At 51.1% G+C, this 23,628-nt stretch overlaps 1 long non-coding RNA gene across 2 annotated transcripts in view; it reads left to right on the top strand.

The window, feature by feature from the left end:
- Positions 1-7,568: 7,568 nt before the first annotated feature.
- LOC132660037 (uncharacterized) overlaps positions 7,569-23,628 on the top strand; it is a 48,080-nt gene continuing 32,020 nt past the window's right edge. For both annotated transcript variants that reach the window (XR_009601198.1, XR_009601197.1), the window contains exon 1: positions 7,569-7,799. This is a non-coding gene — a long non-coding RNA (uncharacterized LOC132660037). The remainder of the gene's footprint in view (positions 7,800-23,628) is intronic.

Here is a 23,628-nt window from a genome sequence, read left to right as displayed (position 1 = left end):
AGAAAGCAGGATGCCGGAAGCCAGGCCCTGGGGGTTTCAGAGGGGTCTCTCTGCTGGGGCAATATTGCAGCTGCCAAATGGAAACCTCAGAGCCGGCACCGTACCCCTGCAGGGATCTCAGGGGCCTGGGCCTTTTCTTCTGTATGCATGTGTAGGGGGTGGGGTGGGGCTTGGTTCTGCCTGGGTCCTGTGCTTAGCCTTGGCACTGGTAGGTCACTCTTACCCCTCCCAGGGGAAATAAGTCCCTCTCAGTGGGGCCACTTGACGAGAGGTGGATGGAATGTGGTGACATGGCCCGCAGACCCAGGACTTATAAGGGCTGAACAAGGACACGGGGAAAAGAGCAAGCAGATACAGCCAGACAGCAGAGCAAACAGATACAAACACACACGCTCCCAGAACCCCAGGCCTCCTGTGTCCTCCAAGGAGCTCTGGGCTGCTCAGCTCCCTGCTAGGACACTGCCCGGCTTCCCTCCAGCAGGCCCCATCTAAGACACCTCCAAAGTTACCACAGTCCGACCTGGTGGGGAGAAGTCCAGGCTTGGGAGCTGTTCCACAGTCCTGTGCCTTCCTCTGACAATTCTGGCCCCAAATCACATGAATCAGGGCCTGACTCTAAGGCCCTACTTTGGGCAGCACTTTGTAATTTCCACTTCTTTCACAGCTACCATGGGAGTGTGAGCCTGAAGGGCCTCTGATGTAACAGGCAGAGTGATACAGACCCATTTTACAGATGAGGAAACCAGCTCAGGAATTAGGTGCCTGGCCAGCCATTGGCCAAGCTTGGGGTCAAGTCCAAGTCATCTGGGAAGTTAGGGCGGGAGGAACTAAGATGGCCTAAACACAGCTTTGGACCTTATCAATTCAGTTCAGTCGCCCAGCCATGTCCAACTGTTTGCAACCTCATGAATCGCAGCACGCCAGGCCTCCCTGTCCATCACCAACTCCCAGAGTTCACTCAGACTCACGTCCATCGAGTCCGTGATGCCATCCAGCCATCTCATCCTCTGTCATCCCCTTCTCCTCCTGCCCCCAATCCCTCCCAGCATCAGTCTTTTCCAATGAGTCAACTCTTCACATGAGGTGGCGAAAGCACTGGAGTTTCAGCTTTAGCATCATTCCTTCCAAAGAAATCCCAGGGCTGATCTCCTTCAGAATGGACTGGTTGGATCTCCTTGCAGTCCAAGGGACTCTCAAGAGTCTTCTCCAACGCCACAGTTCAAACGCATCAATTCTTTGTTGCTCAGCCTTCTTCACAGTCCAACTCTCGCATCCATACATGACCACTGGAAAACCATAGCCTTGACTAGACGGACCTTTGTTGGCAAAGTAATGTCTCTGCTTTTCAATATGCTATCTAGGTTGGTCATAACTTTTCGTCCAAGGAGTAAGAGTCTTTTAATTTCATGGCTGCAGTCACCATCTGCAGTGATTTTGGAGACCCCCAAAATAAAGTCTGACACTGTTTCCCCATCTATTTCCCATGGAGTGATGGACCTTATAGTCCAAGCTATTTCTAGCCCCAAGAACGGAAGGCTCCACATCATGGGAACACACCTGGTCACAGCTGCTGCGAGCCCTGTTCAACACCTCATTAGGGAACCCAACCAAGCAGCATGAATTGTGCTATGCAGACTCCGTGCTCCCAGGCTGGCTGGAGGTAGGGGCCAGGCCTGCTTTCCATCTGGTTCCAGACTGAGAGACAGGACCATGCTTTCAGAGGCAGTTCAGAAAGACAGGCTCACAGGGCCTCCAGCACCAAGCTTCCAGGCATGGCTTCCTTCCCCCACCGTGCCATCCACCCACCCTGTCCGTGTGGTCAGCCAATACCCGTCTACTGCCTGACCCTGTGGCTGGGAAAGGTTACAGGTATCACCACCACTACACATCATCCCACAGATTCAAGGAGTTGTCCTAGGGCAATCCCATGCCCTTCCCCTAGCTCCAAAATCAGTACCTCCAACCCTTAAACCATGTAACATTAATCCGAACGTGACACCGTGCTCCTGAACCCAGAGCGCCGAGCCCTTCACATCTGTACACCACCCGACTGAGGCAGGTTAAGTCTGGTGAGTTTCCTAAAGGGATGCTCCTGTCGGGAGAGGGTTTCTGTTCAGGGATGGAACCTGTGTTCTAGCTTGGAGCGGCCCTGTCTCCAGCACAGTAGGACCCCTCCATTCTAAGTCGTGCCCGTATACAGCTGCAGCTGCACATCAGAACAGGGACCAGCCTGGGAGGAAGCTCTTCACAGCTGTGAGAGCAGCAAACGCTCCCCAACCTAGGTTCAGGTCCCATTCCAAAAACTTCTCCCGATCTTTCCCAATTAAAACCCCAAAGTCCAAACAAACAAATCACTCACTTGGGAAGAGGGAGAGTGGCTAACTGCAAAGAGGAGGTAGAGACTCCAGGACACTCATGGCGTGGCATGGTTCAGGTCAGGCCCTGCCCCTTCTCCTTGAGGGTGCTAGGCTTGGTCAGAACTATATAGGCAGCCGTGATGACTTCACAATCAACGGCCTGTCCTCAGTTGGCTCTAAATGGCTGTAAATGACCGATGGGCCAAGGCAGACCCTCTGACTACACCCAGCCCCTGCTATACTCTGGAGGCACCCAACATGAATGGATCCACCAGCAGACTCTTCAGGAATGGAGGACTCAGCGATCCTGCCACCTGTCTAGCCTTGATATACCTCACAGGTAACCTTATTCTTTCCATCCAAGAATGGAATAGGGAAAGAAGCTGAAACTGGGGAGGTCACACTGGTCCCTGGGCAGGCAGTAGACAGGGTTCGGCACAGGAAGCTCTGGGGCTGTCTGCAGTTCCCACCTCACAGCAGCGTGGTCTCTGAAGTATAGGAGATGGGCTCTGCCCGGGTCCTCACACTGTGCCTGGGGTGTGAAGTCCCCTCTGAGGTAGCCATGGTTAGGGGATGGCAGAGAAACTGACAAGTTACCAAATGCTGCTGCTGCCCAGAATCAACGGCCGAGCAGAGGCTGGGGGCCCCGAGGTACGGCCAGAACCCAACACTCTAGCTGAGCTCTTGGTAACGCGAGATGGGCGGCCTTGGACCAGGAGCTCAGCCCTCAGGGCAGGTGGGAGGTCACCTCTCCCCTGCCTTTAGGACTCTCTGGAGAACCAGTGTGATAAATGGGTGGAAACAGAGCAAGCTGAGTGCTGAAGAATTGACACTTTCAAACTATGGTGCTGGAGAAGACTCCCGAGAGTCCCTTGGACAGCAAGGAGATCAAACCAGTCAATCCTAAAGGAGATTAACCCTAAATATTCACTGGAAGGACTGATGCTGAAGCTGAAGTGCCAATACTTTGACCACGTGATGCAAAGAGCCAACTCACCGGAAAAAAGACCCGGATGTCGTGAAAGATTGAGGGCAGGAGGAGAAGGAGACGACAGAGGATGAGATGGCTGGATGGCATCACCGACTCAACGGACATGAGTTTGAGCAAACTCCGGGAGCTAGTGAAGGACAGGGGAGCCTGGCGTGCTGCAGTCCATGGGGTTGCAGAGTTGGACACAGCTCAGTGACTGAATGACAACACACGGGTGGAGAGCGTGAGAGCAGAACAGAACATCCCACGGTTCCTGTCCTGTCTCCGCTCACAGTGCTGGCCAGCCTCCTCTGCTCTGCTCCACCCCAGAAATGGAGATGAGAAATCAGAATGTCCAAACATTGAATGACACTTAGAAGCTTGTTCTTACTGCAGTGAACCAGTCAGGCTGGCCACTTACAGAGACCCAAGAAAAAGGCCTCCCAAATGAAAGGCAGTCACTTTGGAGTTACTTGAAGTACCTTTTTTTTTTTTTTAAGTTAAGATGCCCAAAGCAATAGAGAATCAAGGGGTTGGGAGGTGAAGGCGGTCAGCCCCAGCACAGGCTACAAGGGGGATGTACTGTCTGTAGAGAATTCACCTGATCTGGTTTTTATCACCACACAATAACAATTCTAAACATCATCTGTCATAAACTGCTCCTCCCGCAGGGGCTGACAGCTCCCACCACCCACTTTCAGGATGTGACCAACTCAAAGAGAACTAGTCTGGAGCCAGCCCTGGGCTTCTATCTGGGACCCTGTCATCATCTAAAGCTCAGCCCTACAGAGCCCAAGATGCAGATCCTCTCCCCTCTCCCCCCTCAAGCCTCATCCAAACCCCAACATAGAACAGAAGAGCCAGCAGAGTGTGTTAAGAGCAAACTCTGGGTTCAAATCCCAAATCAACCATTCACGAGCTACATGAAAGCTATTCAACCTCTGTCTCAGCTTCCTCATTTATAACATGGTAATAAAATAAGTACAGCACAGCGCTGTTATGAGAGTGAGATGAGTTAAAATGGTCAAATGCTCAAAACAACACCTGTTATAAAGACTAGATATGGGTCGACAGTACTGCAAATAGTTCAGTCTCTCCATTAGGTTATCTGAACAGAGGAGACACATCCCAGCAATCCCCAGGGCAGAGGGGAGTCTGATCTACCAGAACCTGTCTGGATTGACCTGCTCAGGTCCTGTTTCCAGGTAAAAGCCCAGAAGCATAGATGCTTCCCTCCCCTTATCCCCTAGAAAGTCTTCAGACAGAGCACCAAGATATCCCAGATCCTGGCAAATATTTTTGGTGGCAGAGAAAAGAAAGGGGGCAGTGCCCAAATCACACACTTGACCCTAAAATTCCTTTGCTCATTTGAGAGCTAACCTTGACCCATCCTGCCAGAGGCTAGGGACCAAACTGGTTCTTCAGAGACCCCTAGAGGACACACGATGGACCCTGGGGTACCAGACCTGCAGCAAGCAATTTTGACCCAACTTTAGTGGATGCAAAGGACAAAAATGGGGATGGAGAACACAGAGGGGGCAAGACCCTTAGGTCAAGCTGTAGCTCCCTTAGCCACCATTAACCCTGCCTTTCTATAACTTACCGTTAAGCTGGCTTAAAACTTTAACTTTTAGAAACTTGAACTTCACCCCTACTCCAAGATTCCAAATACCCCACTCCTCACAGGGGGTCCTCAATGAGTAATTACTGTAACTTAATACTACCTTGTCTTATGAAAGTGAAGTCTCCGTTTTCAAAATAGAATATACTTTCAAACCAAATATATCTTTCCCCAGAAACACTGTAACTATCCAGCCATCCCTCAAGAATCACGAAGCCAAGACAATGCATGGGTCTGGGTCTGGGCAGCATCAGAGGCAAATCCAACCTGAGCTGCGTTCTTGTGCGATGTTACATCCGCACCTCCTGGAGCTCAGGTACCAGCCAAGACACACCCAGGGGAGAGTATAGCCTCTAGACTGAAAAGGACACTTGATTTTCTAACCCATCTCCTTCCCAAGTGACAGAAAAATGCCTTCCTCCCAGGCCTGCATGATCTCAGGCTGTTCATAATGTGGCCCCCAGCATCACTTCAACATAACAAATGCCCCGCAGTCACCCAAATAAGCCACGTGGCTCCACAGTCCACCCCTACTTTCATATGCACTATTCCGTCTTCTTGGATGGCCTCTCCCATTCCTCCAGGTCTAACATCCACCCACTTAGCCACATATTCCTCGCCTTCCTAGGTTTGCTTTAGCTAATGTCCAATAGCCAACCGGGAAGAGCCAGCCTAGGTCAGCCCTGAGAGGAACCACCTCTGCTAAGATGGATTTCTCCAACGGTGGCTCTTCGGGGTTGCAGAACTGCCTACCTAGGGGGCATCTAGGCTGAAGAGAATATGTCCAGTTCCTGCTCAAACCACCAATCTAAGATGGAACCCTGGCTGAAGAGTTTTTGGAAAAAGGGCCGACTCTAGTGCTTACGTGACCAGAGCAGATGTGGGGCTCCAAGAGACCACGGCGGCCCTTGGTTTTATACCTCTGTAGTAGCAAGAGCCCATGCTCCCTCCCCAGCACCGACTGCACTGATTCCCTGAAGCACTACAGGGCTGTAGCCCACCTCTGCCCACAAGGAGAGAAATTCCACTTCTTGACGGTTCTGCCCTCTCTCAGAAAAGCTACTCAGAAAAAAGTGACAAGTACCTCAAATTTCTCCAAGATTTTAGACTGGCCACATGGTTCACCCTTCCCACTTCAAACGGGTGGGTCTGAGGGTCTCAGGTAGGGTAAAATCCTTGCTGAAGTCAACCCTCCAGCAGAAGTGGTTCTGGGTCCATGTCCAGCTTCACAGGAGATGGACAATTTCAGTAGAGACCCCACACACACACAGCAACCCTGTCACCCTCCCCCAACTCTCAGGGGAGACTCTAAACAACCAGATAAGGTCAGGATGGGGTCCTCAATGCCAAGAGATTGTCAGCATCAAAGTCCAAGACAGACAAGGCCTTTAGGAGCCAAAAGAACCCCAGCCCACACCACACTCGGGGACAGATGTCAGACCCTCTGGTGTCGTGAAGGGTTATGTATTCCACCTTTCCTTCCTCACAGAAAGCGGGATCTAGACCTAGATTCTCAAGATGTCATGCCATTGGTGGACTGGGGCTGGCACCAGGCCTCTGAACTGCTAAGAGTGGGAGCTAGCCCAGTGACCCTCCCTCCACCCCTCCCACAGTAAGGAGCCCAGCCCAGCCTGGCCAGTGCCGCCATTCTGCACCAAACCTATAGCACGGAGGCCGGCACCACCGGATGGGAAGCAGGCAGCACCGCCAACCCCCACCAGAGGCTCTGCGGTTTCTCCCCCAGACCAAAGGGAAGGGAGCTCAGGGTGGATAACTGGCCCTTGGTTTCCTGGGCAAGAGCCTGCCGGACATGGCAGGAAGGGTCTCCTGGCCCTACAGTGACACAGCAGAGGCCCCTCCAGAGAGAGAAAGAGCAGCGAAGCCTGCCTCCTTTCCACAACAGTTTTGTCTCCGCCGGCCAAGCTTCTGGTCTCCATTCAATGATAGCCTTAAGGCTATATCCACACACCCACCACTCCACCCCGAATACACACAGCTTCCCGGTTTTGCCACATCCAATTAACCACCCAGCTGCTGGTGATTCCACGAAGCCTTCAGACACCCTCCTCCTAGCACATGGACGGTGAACATTTCTTGTAGAATCCCACCGGGGCCAGCTTTGGGGTCCTGGCTTGGCTGCCAGGGCAAAATCCGACAGAGGAGAACCAGGGACTGAGAGTCTTTAGGCAACTCCTTCTCAAATCAGTCAGTTGACATCTGGGGCCGTGAAGAAAGCCCGTCTATCCCGCCATGAGTACAACTCTAGTGAACCAAGGTACCGCGCAGCCGGCCCAGGCCTCCAAGGTCACGAGGAAGGGTCAGGGTGGAAAGTGCAAGGGAGCGAGGGTGCCGCCCGCCCGCCGTGCTAATCCCGCTGTTTCTCTCAGCCGAGGCGGGAGTCCCGGCCATGCGGGAGGAGCGCCTCGCAAGAGGACAGCGAGCCGGGCGGAGTGCGGAGAACGAGGGACGCGCGTGCAGCCGGCGCGGGGCGGACGCGGCGCAGCTCGCCCACCGCGGGACGCACGGACGGCGGCCGGCGCGCTACCCGCCCCTAGCCCGGGAGGGCGGGGAGACAATGCCCAACCGGCGGGGTAGTCCAGGCCGCACGCCCCCGCCCGCCGGACACCGGCTGCTCCTCCCCGGCCGAAGGGCAGCGGCGGGAAGGCGCCGGGAGCCGCTGCCAGACCGCGCGGGGGGCCGCGCGCGCCCCGTCCCCCGCCCCCCTCCGCGTGCACTTCACCGGACCAGTCCCGGGGCGCAGACCCACCTCCTCCTCCAGGGTACCGCCGGAGCCCGTGCCCGCGCCGGTGCCGGTGCCCGCGCCGCTGCTGTGCTCGCCGTCCGGCTTCAGGTTGCTCATGGTGCGGGGGGTGGGGTGGGGCGGGAGTGGCGAGGGGAAGGGAGCGCGGAGGGCTAGCGCGGCGCCCGGCCCCGGCGAGGAGGTGGGGAGGGCGCGGTGAGCAGTGCGCTCGGGGGGTGCGGGGCGGGGTGGCGGTGAGAGGGGCAGCCGCCGCGTCGGGTCGGGGGGTCACATCAAGTTTGGCGGGTGCGGGAGGCGGGGAGGGGGTGCGGCGTGGGGAGGCACCGGGAGCCGGAGCGGAGCCGGAGCGGCCGCCGCCTCCGCCTTTTCAATGCGACCGGCGAGTGCGCCCGCGGCGGCGGCGGCGGCGGCGGCGGCGGCGGCGGCGGGGCGCGGGGCGGGCGCCGGGGGAGGGGGCGGGCGCCGGGAGGCGGCGGGGGGCGGGGGCCGGGGGCCGGAACCGGCCTCAGCTGGGGCCCGGCCAGCCCCCTCCCCCGCCCTCGCCGCGGTCTCCGAGGGAACGCGCAGCCAATCCCCGCCGCGCGCTGCGGGCTCGCCCCGGCCGGGGCTGCGGCGCGCCAGTCTGCGGCGGGGCTTTTCCCCTCTCTCCCGCGTCCTTTCTCTCCCTCTCCCTTCCCCCTTTCCCGTCTCCACCACGAGTTTTTAAACTTGGGTGAACTCACCCAGAGAACTTTCTTAAAGGGACCGCGCGCACCGCGCCGTCCCAGCCCGCCAGAGGTGGGACTGGGTGCCAAGCGCCCCACGCTCCCTCGCCCCCTCGTCGTCTTCAGCCCGGCGGCCCCACGCGAGGGGGCGCCCGAGGCGGGACTCCAGGGTCGTCCGCTTCAGGAAGGAGTCTCCGCTTTGAACTCTGACCTGGGGTTATGGGTGTCCGGCGCGCTCTCACCTCCCCCCAGCTCCCCCAGCCAGCCAGCCAGCCAGCCCCCGTCCGCCCTCTCCTGCCTCCCTCCCAGCGTCGGACTTGTGGAGGGCCAGGTTCTGGGGCTCATGGCCCAGGCGGGGCTGATACCTGGGCTTCGGCCCGGGCTAGGCGCAGTCTGCTGCGTGACCTTGAGGAAACCACTTCCCCTCTCTGGCCTCAGGCTTCCAGCCCAGAGGGTGGGACTTAGACCTCAAACTCCCCTCCCGCCGGCAGTCACCGACTAGGACTCTGGGCTGGGAGACGAGTCTCGGGGATCCAGTTATTAGCCGCTGGAGGCGGCGGGGTGGGTCGGTACCTCGAAGGACCGAAAAGGTTTCATTCGTGCGCCCCACTCCCAGCTTTAGGGTCCTCGCCTCCCGCGGCTTAAATACCACCCAACACACACACACACCCGTCACACACAAACCCACGCTTGCACATCTTTTTCCCTCCTCTTCAGAGCCCGAGGCTTGGGCACGGGTGCGGTGACTTCCCCCTCCGCGGGTATCAAGGGCGCGGCCCCCGATTGGGTTTTCCTTCAGACTTTTGGAAACCCGCGCCGACCGCGGCCGGCCCCTGACGCCACCTTGTGAAAACCGGAGCCCACGCCGGGTCGCGCTTGAAGCGCAGCAACCTGGAGCCCCTCGAAGCTGCTCCAGGATTGGAGCAGCAACTCCTCCCCAGCGCCCCTGTCCCCACCTCGAGCTCCGGGGCGTCCCGGCCAGAGGCTCGGTCGAGACTGGAAAAGGCTCTGCCAGGAGAGGAGGGAAGTCCTGCGGGACCCCGCCCAGAGTCAGGCGTCTCCGGGAGTGCTCTATCGCTTTGCACTTGGTGCCTGTTCAGACTTTCCCTGCCAAACCTCGTAGTGGCACCTGTATTTTAAGGCTGGAAGCGACACACCGCGTCGGTGGAGTGGGAAAAGCTACTTTTGCAGTCATGAACCAGTTAGGATCCCAGACCTGGGACAAGTGACTCCGCCCTTCAGAGCTTCAATGTGCCTACTTCTAAATAGAGACGGCAGTATCCTATGGGAGGATGGAGTATGGAAGTATGCAGTGTTTAATCTCCCCAACAAATTATAATCTTTCCTAACCTGCCATTTCACAGATGAGTACTATAAATTGAGGTCTATAGATATGCAATATCTTTCCCAATGATACTTATTTAGTAGGTAATTGTTAAGCAACCACTGCCTGCTGTGGCAAGGTCAGGAGTACCCACCCTGGTTTCCCACCACCTCCACTGCCAACACATTGTTTAGGTCCTACTATGAGCAAAACTGGGGCTTCCTAGGTGATGCTAGTGTCAAAGAATCCACCCGCCAATGCAGACTTTCTTCGATCCCTGGGCTGGAAAGATCCCCTGAAGGAGAAAATGACAACCCACTCCAGTATTCTTGCTTGGAAGATTTCATGGGCAGAGGAGTCTGGCTGGCTACATGGGGCTGCAAAGAGTTGGACACAACCAAAGGGACTTAGCACGTAGGCATGAGGGAAACTGCTTCCTATAGGAATCGGGCATTGCCAAGAGTGATGGAGCTTCACTTTACCCAGAGTTTTCTAGGTACATCCAGCCTCTGGCACCTCCAGACAGAAGCAACCCATGAACCCCCAGGTATTCTGACCATCCTTCATAGGCTTGTCTGCAGTTTGGCCCTTTCCCCCAGCCTCTGCTCCTTCCCCTAGTGTAGATCTTCCCAGTAGGTATCTCTCCAATTTTGGCCCAGCAATGTTCTTCCTCCTTTACCATCCATCCCCTCCCGGCCCTCTCTCCATGTCAATCCAAGTCCTCCCTCCCCTTAAGATGTGAGGTCAGCCCTCCTTGTTCCAAGAGAGGGAGGCTGGCCCATTTTCAAAACTCTGGCATCCTCTAGAAGTTAGTTTGAATTTTTCAAAGAGGAAAGATTTCTCAACTTGTCCTTCAGGTCTACCTTTTATAGACAAGGAAGCTGAAATCCAAAGAGAGGACAAATAATGCAGGATCCACAGTTGACCCCCATCACCATATTTTTCCTGACATGAAGCTGATATTTATTGCTATTCTGATGATATAGCAATCCATGCTTATTGTTGAATAGCTGGAAGATTATAAAATAGTTTAGAGAATAATCTACCGTGTAGCGAGCAAGATTATTAATATTTCCTCCTAGTCTTTTTGTCTGTGCATATTTTAAAAAACAAAATTGCCAAACAATTTAAATACTCCTTTTTTTTTTTTTCTTAAATCTATCATGAACATTTCTTTTTAAGTTCTTGAGTCATAAATTTTAATGATTGCTTAACCCCCATTAGATGTGCTGTAATTCAACTTATCTCTTGTTGTTAGGCATTTGCATTATTTTTTCTTTTTTGCCTTCATAAGAAACATCTTACATAAGGATGCTTAATGCCTCAGAAAACTTCCTATATGTGACCAGCCCTAAGCACTTTGAAGGCATCCATTGTCTTTGTCCTCCCCGGCCCTCCCACCACGCCACCCCCCACCCCCACCCCACTGCCACGCTGCACCACGGCTGCTTTTGGAATCTTAGTTCCTTAAACAGGGATGAAACCCACACCCTCAGCAGGGAAAGTGCAGAGTCCTAACCACTGAACTGCCAAGGAATGTCCCTCTCTCTACCCTTCACTACCCCAGGAATGGGAGAATATCTGACCCCAAAGGGAACTGGATATCATATAAATGCAAAGGTCCCACCCAGGATGGCACGACTACCCATCCATGCTGACCTGGGGTTGATACAAGTAGGGCTGGAGAGAGAAGAGTTCAGGATGTAGAAATGGCAGATCACTTGGCAGGTAGAAACTTTCATCTGTCTCCCCCAACTGTAACCTAGTAACCCAACCTCTAGCTGCCTCTACAGGTTCTTCTGCCCCCACCCCCAGTGCCAGGCTCCATGTCTCCTCTGAGCTTCTCACATTTCTGTTCCTTTTGCCTGGAACTACCTCCTTCCCAGACAACTACTCCCCTTCTAGAATGCTCTCAGAGTGCCTTCTCTATGTTCTCTTGAGCTGGGGAATGCCTTGTCTTGCAGTTCACCTACCAGACGGGAAAATCTGACTCTGAACTGTGTCCACAAACCCTGCTGGTGAATACAGCCTTAGCACTCTACCTCTGCAGACCCCTAGCCTCCAGTAAAGAGCTTGGTGAGTGGTGGGCATTTGCAGGTGTTCAGTGAGTCATTCCTGGGGCTTCTGGGTTATCTGGTGCCTGTGGTCCTTTCTCTTTGATTTCCTGTACATACATTATCCTTTGATGTTTGTTCTTAGGGTAAGGGAAAGAGTCAAATGGTTTCACTCCTAAGAAATGCTGCCCTGGGACCCAGCATCCTAAGGGTGTGCCTGACTACCTCAGGGCAGGTCTGCTTTCTAACCCCAGTTCCCCCACTGTCAAGAAAGTCTGAGCAACAAGAAGGCAGGTAGAGAGAGTGACATTGAGGCCCAAAGGCTGGTGTATATCTGAGGTGTATTTTCTTGGCACAGGAGAGTTAAGCTGCACTTAAGTGCAAGAGGTTTCGGGCTGCTGGCATTTATAAAGTACCTACTCCTTCCTGCCCCAAGCAGGTAAATGCCTTCTGAATAATTCTTGCTGTCCTGGTAATAAATTAGAAAACAGGCTCAGGAGAACTAGGGGAACTTGCCTAGCTACTGCTGGATGGCATGGATGGTGGGGAAGGCATGAAACAGCCCTGTTGTGAGCTTATCTGCTGCTGCGACCCCATAGACAGCAGCCCACCAGGCTCCTCCGCCCATGGGATTTTCCAGGCAAGAGTACTGGAGTGAGGTGCCATTGCCTCCTGTGTTGTGAGTTTCTCAGTTCATCTCTAAAATGGGGATACTAGTGCACAACTCCAGAGATGTGTTATATGAGAATTCATAGTAAGCTCTTGGAGATTGTAATTATTGCCTGTGGCCCTGCTTCTAGTTCGAAGGTCAAGGTCAGAGTGGTAACAGGTCAAGATTAGAGATTGGGTCATTTTAGCCCAAAGTTCCTGAGCTGTCTCCTCTCCTCTTGCCCTCCTTACTCCAGGCCACATAATTACAAAATTCCCAGGTTCAAATCCAAAGCAAACAGTATTTCCAAAACAGCTGTGCCAGACTCAAATCTGGGTTTGAGTCCAGGTGACTATGGCAACCTGTGTGACCATGGGCAGGTAGTTTAATCTCTCTCAGGGTTTGTTTTATCATAAAACTAGAGATGCCTTTCAGGTTCTCATAAGTTACCCAGGTTTTTGTATGTATTTACTGAGATCCTGGCTCTCAGAATTCTTAGATGTCCTCAAAGCTCTAGGGCAGTGACTTTCCTGGTGGTCCAGTGGCTAAGACTCCGTGCTCCCAAAGCAGGGGGCCTGGGTTCAATGCCTGCCCAGAGAACTAGATCCCATATGTGGCAACCAAGAGTTTGCATGCCACAACTAAAGATCCTGCATGCCACAAATAAGACCTGGCACAGCCAAATAAAGATAAATACATAAATATTTTTAAAAAGAAGACTAGGGCCACAGGAGGGTTGATTATAAAATCAGCAAAGGAATAGAACCATGAACTTCACTTAAGTCTTCCCAAAAGGCAGTGTCTCCCCGTCAATGCCCCTTCCCCAAAGATATTATTTCCTCTGTCTCCACATGGCTGAGAATTAGGGGAAGACCCTCGGGTCAGAGATGGTGTCTTTATGCATCTTTGAATCCTCCGTGCCTGGCTCAAGTTCAGTAAATAATATTGAATGAATGAAAGGCTTGGGTTTCCATGGAAAGAGCTCTGAGAGAAGTATTTTTATACTCACATGTCAATGACTGCATTTCCCCTCTCCCAATGTGGGAGAAAGAATGGGATACCAGAAACCTGAAATGGAAGCAGAAGATTTAAAACCAATGATCAGAAACCCAAAAGAGGGTGTCTGGCAGGCCAGAGGTTTCTGGCCTGGACTCTGGGGGCTCCCAACTTATACCTCCCTCTCAGCATTCAAAACACCTGCCCCACTGCCACTTCCTACCCCACCACTGGGCCAGTGGCCTTTGCAGATGGGGAAATTGAAGTTCAGCACCTGAAATCAACTCACTTGAGGTCACAGACCAAGTCCTGAGTTCATTTCACATGTTTTATTGAATTTTACAAACAGGTGGCTTGAAAATTTTCTAAGAAAAAATAAAACTAATCAAAGATCTTTTTGAACTGAGTCCTCAAATGATCTTTTATTCCCCAGAAGGTCTATGTGGGTTTTGTTTTTTTCTTTTTAATGAATTTTAAGTTCTGGCAACGATTAAATGGCACTTGCTAAACTTTTACTGGTTTTGAGTCCTTCCCAGGGAGCCAAAGGTCATCGAGAATGGCTCTCTGGTCTGTTTCCCTGCTTGAGATGTTGGCCTCCCAGAGCCTGGGAGAGGATACAGCCCCTCAGACCAGAGATACTGCACAATTGCCAGGCATGCACAGTAAGCTGGCCCCACTGGGCAGAGTTTCCAAGAAAGACCCGGGGCTGAAAGTAGGAATGGTTGCACTTAACCAGGGTCCAGTGGGGCAAACGGCAATGTTTTGGTGATCAGGGCTCTGTATGGAGTGAGGTAGAGCAGGACAACGAGAGAAGATGGACTGGTTGTACCCTCACCACTGAAGGTGGCAGCCAGGCCCCTGTGGTCTCCATCTTGGCAGTCTCCTTTGCCTTCCAAAAAGCTAATTGCTCTGAAGGCACGGTGCAGGTGTGGTCATTCTGTTTAAGGCCTTAGGGGCTTAAGAAGGCAGCTTGGGGTGAGGGCAAGGTCTAACCCACAAGAGTGCTTCCTCCGAGGTGGGCATTAGGGCATGTAGATCACAGACTCGGTGTTAGAAGGGGCCCTAGAGGTCAATCCAAGCCAGTGGACCTCACACTTGGCTGCAGACCAGAATCACCTTTTGAAAAAGACAGATTCCTAGGGCCCATCTGAAAACAACTACATCAACATCTCTGGAGGCATACCTTGGGAATCTCCTTGGACCCCAACAGCTAGAACCCCAGAATCCAACCCCCTGCATCAGACACAGAAGCCAATCCAGCCTCTGCCTGAATTTGGGGAGAGGCAACTCCACACCTACCCGCAGCTGCTCATTCCATTGCTGCAACTCCAGTTCTACTTGTAGCTGTATTTGTATCAGATAATGATTAGTGATAATTAACGTTTGTTCAATACTTGGCCAATGACCTCTTAGCACAGAGGCTAAGTTTCTATATTCTAGGCTGAGACAGGCCTGGATTTAAACCTGCTTCACCTTGTTTTTGTAAATTTGGGTAAAATGACTAAGGACTCTGAGCCTCAATTTCCTCATCTGTGAAATGGGGATACCTTTTGCGGAATTGCACAACAGTGTTTAACACAGTGCTTGGCATATGTCCTGTCAGTTAAACGTTTAAATTGTTGGGGGCTTCTCTGGTGGCTCAGTGGTGAAGAATCAGCCTGCCAGTGCAGCAGACAGTTCGATCCCTGGTCTGGGAAGATCCCACATTCTGCAACTGCTGAAGCCCACTCGGTCTAGAACCTGTGCTCCACAACAAGAGAAGCCACTGCAATGAGCAGCCCAAGCCCCGCAGCTAGAATGTGGCCCCTGCTTGCCGCAACTAGAGATAAAGCCCGAGGAGCAACAAAGATCCAGCACAGCCATAAATAAATAAAGTTTAAGTTGTTGGAATTCCCTGGTGGTCCAGTGGTTAGGACTCCATGCTACCAGTTCAAGGGGTCCAGGTTTGATCCCTGGTGAGGGAACTAAGATCCCATATGCCACGTGGTATGACCAAAAAAAAAAAAGTTTAAGTTGTTCCTCCATTTAAACCCAAATCAGTGCCCCCTGTGTCTCCACCCATCTCCTCCTAGCATTTGGTCCTGGGCTCCAAAGCTCCTTAGAGCAAGCCATGCTCCCTGCCCTGTCCTTACAGACAGCAGGCCCCTTTCCCAGCATCTGATTCTGGTTCCTGTATACTCACACCTGGCTAGCCCCTTTTCTGGACTGTGTGGCTTTAGGGGTGGTGAAATATTATGGAACAAGGGCTCTCCTGAGCAAGTCCAGGCCTCCAGGAGTACCTTGAGCATGTTGGGAACCAGAGAAATTTATGTGAAAAAGACTGCAGAGAACACACCCTACTAGTATAAAGCTGCCAACCTAGGCTGCCAACCATGTGCCAGGCACAGGGCTGAGCATAATACACTCCTGAGTTCATTCACCTCTCATAGCTGGCTGAGGAGATGACTTTTCTTTATTTTACCTTTGAGATACAGAGAGATTAACTAACCTGTACAACAATGCACAGCTGTAACTGACAGGACTGAGGTTTGGACCCAGGACTCCCTATACTCAACTCCTAGAACTAGAACGGAACAAAGGAGTTAAACCTGAATTGAGGGCCAAGTCCAAAATGCAGTGTTCTTCCAGGAGTTATCTAGATGGATATTTGCTAATTTCTTATCTAACCATAAACTCTGACATTTATTGTATATTTTTTACTTTTCCATGAATGTCCACCTTCATTTTTTTTTCTTTTTCTTGGGAAGAGATGATATTTACACATGATATTCCTAGTTTAAAATTCACAAGGTGCAAAATAATTTTTTATACTCAAAATAACTCCTTTTTTTTAATTAGAGTATAGTTGGTTTACAATGTTGTGTTAGTTTCTGATGTACAGCAAAGTGAGTCAGTTATACATATCATATACCACTCTCCTATTTTCTTCTTTTTTTTGACCATGCTGAGTGGCGTGCAGGATCTTAGTTTCCCAAATAGGGATCAAACCTATGCCCCTTGCCGTGGAAGCACCAAGTCCTTACCACTGAACCACAGGAAGGTCCCCTAGCCACTCTTCTTCAGATTCTCTTCCCAGATAGGTCATTACAGAGTATTGAATAGAATTCCCTGTGCTATTCAGCATGTTCTTATTAGTTATCTATTCTATATATAGGCTCCCCTCGTGGCTCAGCAGTCAAGAATCTGCCTGCAGTGCAGGAGACAGGAGTTCCTTCCCTGAGTTGGGAAGATCCCCTGGAGCAGGAAATGGCAGCCCACTCCAGTGTTCTTGCCTGGGAAATCCCATGGCCAGAGGAGCCTGGTGGGCTACAGTCCACGGGGTAGCAAAAGAATCAGACATGGCTTAGTGACCAAACAACAACTGTATATAGTAGTATGTGTATATCAATCCCAATCTACCAATTTATCCCTCCCTCCAGTGCAAAAGAACAATGAAAACAATTTGCAGTTCTTAAAAAAGTTAAGCATGGGACTTCCCTGGTGGTCCAGTGGTTAAGAGTCCATCTGACAATGCGGGGGACACAAGTTCAGGAAAACTAGTGCAGCAGCGTAGACCTAGCGCCACCAGAAAGAAATAAAAATTAAATAAATGAAATGTAAAGGCTTTTTTAAAAATTAAGCATGGAACTACCAATTGACCCAGCAATTCCACACCTGGATATGTACCCCAAAAGAGCTGAAAACAAGAATTCACACAAAAACCTATATATGACTGTTGATAACAGCACTATTCGCATGAGCCAGGAATGGGAACCTGAATGTCCATCCACAGATGAGTGGATAAATAAAAAGTGCTACGTCCATATGATGGAATATAAAAATCCACAGACAGTAGGGACATGGATAAACCGCAAAAAGCACACGAAGTGAAAAAAGCCAGACATAAATGTTCACGTATTATTTGATTCCCATCTTTATGAAATACCCAGAATAGGCAAATCCTTGGAGACAGAAGGCAGGCTTGTGATTACCAGGAAAGGAGATGGAAAGTGACTGCTGCTGGGTACAGGAGTATCTTTCTGGGGTGATGAAAATGTGGAACTAGATCCAGGTGATGGTTGAACAACAGTGGGAATATACTGAATTGTATACTTGTAAATGCTTAAAATGATTCATGTTATGTGAATTTTACCTCAATTTTATAAAAAGAATATATATATATATTTTTTAATAAAAAGAATCTTGAACGTTAACCCCCAACCCCATCCCTTAGCAACTGGTACAAGTTCCAGAGATGTCCTGAGCATTTATAAACATTTGTGTGTTTAGTTTTTCATATAAATGGTAGCACCCTGTATATATTGTCCTGTACGTTGTTTCTTTCACTTGGCAGAGATCTTGGAGGTTATTCAACGTCAGCACTTCGCAGACTTTCTGTGTTGTATTTAACGTCCCTGTACTGTTCCATGTTGTAGATGTACCCTGATATGTCAAGCCTGTCCACTTCTGGTGGACGTTGATTAGTTTTTAAATTTATCTTCGGCCATGCTGGGTCTTCACTGCTGCATGCAGGCATTCTCTGGTTGTGGTGAGCGGGGGCTCCTCTCTAGCTGTGGTGCGCAGGTTTCTCATTGTGGTGGCTTCTCGTTGCAGAGAGCAGACTCTCGGGCACGTGGGCTGCATTAGTTGCGGCTCGCAGGCTCTAGAGTGCAGGTTCAGAAGTTGTGGCACATGGGCTTAGTTGCAGCACAGCACATGGGGTCTTAGTCTCCCAACCAGGGATCAGACCTGTACCCGCTGCGTTGGCAGTGGATTCTTAACCACTGGACCACCAAGGAAATCCTGATGGACATTTAGATTGTTTCCAGTCTTTTGCTGTTTTAAACAAGGTGGCTGTGAATTGCCTTGTACATGAGTCATTTCACACATGCCTGTATCTGTGGAGAAATTCCTACAAGTGGAATTGCTGGGTCAAAGACTATGTACATTTTAATTTTTCCTTGCATACTTGTTACACAAATTTCTGACAACTCTGAAGCTAATTGGTTAAAACCTGAAAGAAGCCCTCTCCTTAACTGCAAACCCATGCCTCTGGTGGAGCTGCTCCTTCTTCTTTGTCTGCCTCCCTTTTGCAGGCACTTCCTCCCTGTCCCTGAGGGCCACCCCTGCTTGCCTGATCCCGGGTCTCCCCTCCTCCTACTGCTCCGCCTCTTCCTTCTCTCATCCCTTAGTAGAGACTTCCCCACCAGTGCCTAGGGCCTAGGCTGGGATTGAGGCTCATAGTCAAATATACCTGTGAAAATGAAAAGTTTTAGTCTCTCAGTTGTGTCTGACTCTTTGTGACCCCATGGACTGTAGCCTGCCAGGCTCCTCTGTCCATGGGATTCTCCAGGCAAGAATACTAGAGTGGGTTGCCATTTTCTTCTCCAGGGAATCTGCCTGACCCAGGGACCAAACCCAGGTCTCCCGAATGGCAGGCAGATTCTTTACCATCTAAGCCACCAGGGAAGCCCCGAATATAACCTATTCCCCCCCAAACCTACGAATGGCAGGCCCCTTGCAAATGCTTTCAAAACATGAAATGTTCAAACGAAAAGGTTAGGGCCTTCTCATCTAGCCCTCACATTCTGCCTTACATAGTTTTACACCGGGGGCAACTGAGAAAAGTATTTCACACGGTGGTAAGAGCCCTGTAAGGATAAACAGTGACTTGGGTCCAAGATTTTTTTTCAATATTTATTTACTTGGCTGCATCAGTCCTTGGTTGCCACACACATGATCTTCATTCCACGTTGCGGCCTGTGGACTCTCTAGTTGTGGTTTTCAGGCTTCGGAGCATGTGGGCTCAGTAGTTGTGGGCCAGGGGCTTAGTTGTTCTGCATGTGGGATCTTCCTAGACCAGGGATCGAACCCTCGTCCCTTGCATTGCAAGGGAGATTCCTAACCACTGGACCACCAGGGAAGCCCTGGGTCCAGACTCTCGATTGGGTGGTGATATCTGAGTTGGGACCTGAATGATAGGAAAGGGCCAGGTGAACCATCACAAGCTCCTAAGGTAGAAAGAAGATTTGTGTATTTGACAGACGAGAAGAAGGCCAGTGTGACTGGAGCACATGAGGTGGCACAGGTGCCCAGGGCTAATCACTTAGGGCCCTGGAGACAGAGTGAAGTCATCCTGCAATGCCATAAGGTCAGCTGGTAAGAGTGGTGAAGAATCTGCCTGCAACGCAGGAGAGCTAGGTTTGATTCCTGGGTCAGGAAGGTCCACTGGAGAAGGAAATGGCAACCTACTTCACTATTCTTGCCTGGAGAACCCCACGGACAGAGGAGCCTGATGGGCTACAGTCCATGGAGTCCCAAAGAGTTGGGCATGTTTGAGCAACGGAGCACACAGTTGTTAAGAGCCTTAAGTATATTAACACTTTTATAATGAGAGGCTCAACAAATCATTGTTTTTTGTCTCATTTGAGTCTTGGATGCCCTTTAAGTCTCAGCTGGTATCTCTGGATGTTTGCTCCAGAAATTTATACACACTCAGACACAGAGTTGTACACACAGTTAGTGGGTGATTAAGGACCTCTGAGACCTTTTGGGACCTCTGGATGGATAATTCCTAAGGCCTCTTCTGCCTCAGATAGTGACCAGTTGGGGGAAGGTCAGGGGGAGGGCTCTGAGAGGTGGAGTGGGGACCAGGGACTTCTGGGGGTGGACAGCACAGTCTGGGACAGTGGTCAAGGGGCTGGCTGACGAGAAGCCACACAGTCTCTCTGCCGGCGTCTGTAGTGTGAGCTCTAGATGGTTGTCTACCTGCCACCGCCACCCCCCCACCCAAATGTGGCCCACTTGGCCCCTGGATGAGTTCCTTCCCAAAGTCAATGGCAAGAAAAGCCTAGCTTGGGGCAGGACCTTGGGGGAGACCCCCTAAGTCCAACTCCTGGTGGCAGTGGTGGGTCGAGCACAACTCTGTGCCTCCAGTGTAAAACAAAGACATTGGATTAGCCTCATTCTTTCCAGCTGTAGACATTTCTGAACACCTACTGCATACCAAAGACCACATTAGAAAGTGGTGAACCACTATGTTGTACACCTGGAAATTATGTAATATTATACATCAACTAAACTTCAAAAATAAAAAGTGCATTGGACCCCACCAGTGATGAAACAGCCTCAAGTACAAAGAACTATTCTTGCTCCCCTTTGTGGGAGCAAGAGGCCACTTGCAGCCTTCAGCTGGGTCAGCTGGGAAGGCCGCTGGACTCCCTGGATGCCCAGCACTGCAGTGGACCCTGATGATGGGTAGTTGTGGGCATTCCTGGCAGAACGCTAGGCTTCTTTGTCCATGGGATTCTTCAGGCAAGAACAGTGAAGTGGGTTGCCATTTCCTTCTCCAGTAGATCTTCCTGATCCAGGGATCTAATCTAGGTCTCCTGCATTGCAGGCAGATTCTTTACCACTCTTGACCACATAAGCTGACCTTATGGCTTTGCAGGATGACTTCACTCTGTCTCCAGGGCCCTAAGTGATTAGCCCTGGGCACCTGTGCCACCTCATGTGCTCCAGTCACACTGGCCTTCACTGGCAGATTCTTTACCATCTGAGCCAACAGGGAATCCCAGAGGGAAGGACATGGGTGTGGAAAACTCAGCATGTGCAAGGCCTGGAGTGTCAGATGAACAGAGAAGACCTCTCAGGAGCAAAGAAAGGTGAATTGGGTCCGCAAGTGGCTGAGGCCCTGCCTGGTGGAGCTAGACCACGGGCCATCGGGGGTGACGACAGCAGGGCTTTAGGGGTGGAGAAAGGACCAAGTACTGGGCCTTCCTGAGCTTTGTAGGAGGGAGATGGTGGGGGACAATGACACAGGGGGCCTGGGCAGAGAACACCGGTGGCAGGACACAGAAGAAAGTCAGATGTGGTAGGATATTTGTCTCTCAGGCAGTTGGAAATGAGAGGCTGGAGCAGGGAAGAGACTGCCCACAGTGAATGGCAGGCAGTGGCCACCTTCTCAGAGGGGAGATGTCAGTAGGTGATTTCAAAAGAGAGTGTGGGAGTCTCCATTGCTCTCCTCCCACCCCAGACAGTCTCTAGGAGCTTCACAAAGTGCTTTAGCATGTGAAAGACTCAGAAAGCAGGAGGTTTAGCTCCATTCAACCCTCTTCCCCTGTCAGTAAAGAATCTGCCTGCATTGTAGGAGACCGGGGTTTGATCCCTGGGTTGAGAAGATCACCTGGAGAAGGAAATGGTGACCCACTCCAGTGTTCTTGCCTGGGAAATCCCATGCATGTAGGAGGCTGGTGGGCTACAGTCCATAGGGTCGCCAAGAGTCAGACACGACCGAAGTGGCTTAGCACAGCACACACACCCACTGTGTGGGGGTCTGGGGGCTCACTGAGGCTCACACATGGATTTCCTGGAAGAACATTCCAGACAAATACATAAACTTAAGCAGGCATCAAAAAGATTTAACCATCTGCCAAGGAGAAGGCAATGGCAACCCGCTCCAATACTCTTGCCTGGAAAATCCCGTGGACGGAGAAGCCTGGTGGGCTGCAGTCCATGGGGTCTCGAAGAGTCGGACACGACTGAGTGACTTCACTTTCCTGCATTGGAGAAGGAAATGGCAACCCACTCCAGTGTTCTCGCCTGGAGAATCCCAGGGACAGGGGAGCCTGGTGGGCTGCCGTCTATGGGGTCGCACAGACTTAGCAGACTTAGCAGCAGCAGCAAAGTTAAGTAATGATGTATTTATGTGTCTGTTTGTTTATCAGTGTTTTGAAGTAAATTAGTCTCAGTTCAGGGCTAGATGGAGTAAATGTGGTTGGGCCTGAGCCTGTCCATCTCTACCAGAACCATCTCCCTTTGCAACATTTTAGCTCATGAGGTTGGAATGACTGTCTATCTTCCAGATGGGGAAGCTACAGTTCAGGGAGGCTCAGAAGCGGTCCCAAGATCATGGAGCAAGAAAGCAGGCTGGGCTGGAACCCAAGAGTCTCTCACCTCAGATTCCTTGCTCTTCACCTTCAGGCCTTACAAACCTGGCAATTAAACTTAACTCTTGAAAACTTGATAGGGAACTTCCCTGGTGGTCCCGTGGTTAAGAATCCACCTTGTAATAAAGGGGAGAAAAAGTGAAAGTGTTAGTTCTTCAGTTGTGTTGGACTTTTTGCAGCCCCATGGCTTGGAGCCTGGAGTTAAAGGGTTGGACAGGACTGAGCACGCATGCTTGTAAAGTGTGCAATTTGATAAGCTTTGCCATAGGTATACATCTGTGAAACCATTATCACATTCAAGATAATGAACATATATCACCCGCAGGTTTCCTCCCCCCACCCCTTCTTAAGCCTTTCAGCTCCTCCCAGACCCACACCCTAGGGAACCACTGAGCTGCTTTCAGTCACTATGGATTAGTTTGCATTTTCCAGAATCTTATGTAAATGGAGGCATATGATGTATACACTTTTGTCTTCCTTCAGTCAGCATAATTACTTTGAGATTCATCCATATTGTTGTATAACTTAATAGGTTCATTTTTGTTGCTGAGTAGTAATCAATTTCATGGCTGTACAACAGTCTGTTTACCATTCACCTCTTGCTGAACATTTGGGTTGTTTGCAATGTTTTGGCTGTTAACAAATAAAGCTGCTATGGGGGCTTCCCCAGTGGCTCAGTGGTAAAGAATCTGCCTGCCAACGCAGGAGACACGGGTTCAGCCCATGATCCAGGAAGACCCCGCATGCCACCCGTGCACCATGACTATCGAGCCTGCGCTCTGGAGCCTGGGAGCCCAGCTACTGAGCCCATGTGCCCTGGAGCTCATGCTACGAAACAAGGGAAGCCCCCGCGATGAGAAGCCGAGTACTACAGCTGGAGAGTAGCCCTGCTCGCCGCAAGTAGAGAAAAGCCCGAGCGGCAACGCAGACCCAGCAGAGCCCAAAATAAATAAATGAGAGAGTTACAAAAAATGTGTTTTAAAAAGCTGCTTTGGGCTTTCAGATATGTCTCTATATGACTTTGTGCTTTGATGTCTTTTACAGAAATACCTAGGAGTGGAATGGCTTGGTCATAGGACAGGTGGTCATATGGAAGTTATGTTACCCTTAACTTCTTGCAAAACTGCTAAACTGTTTTCTAAAGTGGTTACACTGTTTTACATTCCCATCAGTAGTGTATGGGAGGTTCAGCTACTTCACATCTTCAGCAAACACTTGATTTCAGTCTTCATAATTTTAGAAATTCTAGTCAGTGTCCGTAGTTT

Source organism: Ovis aries, chromosome 7, assembly GCF_016772045.2.
Source record: "Ovis aries strain OAR_USU_Benz2616 breed Rambouillet chromosome 7, ARS-UI_Ramb_v3.0, whole genome shotgun sequence".
NCBI classification, from domain to species: Eukaryota; Metazoa; Chordata; class Mammalia; order Artiodactyla; family Bovidae; genus Ovis; species Ovis aries.
This window is presented reverse-complemented; position numbering and strand designations above follow the sequence as displayed.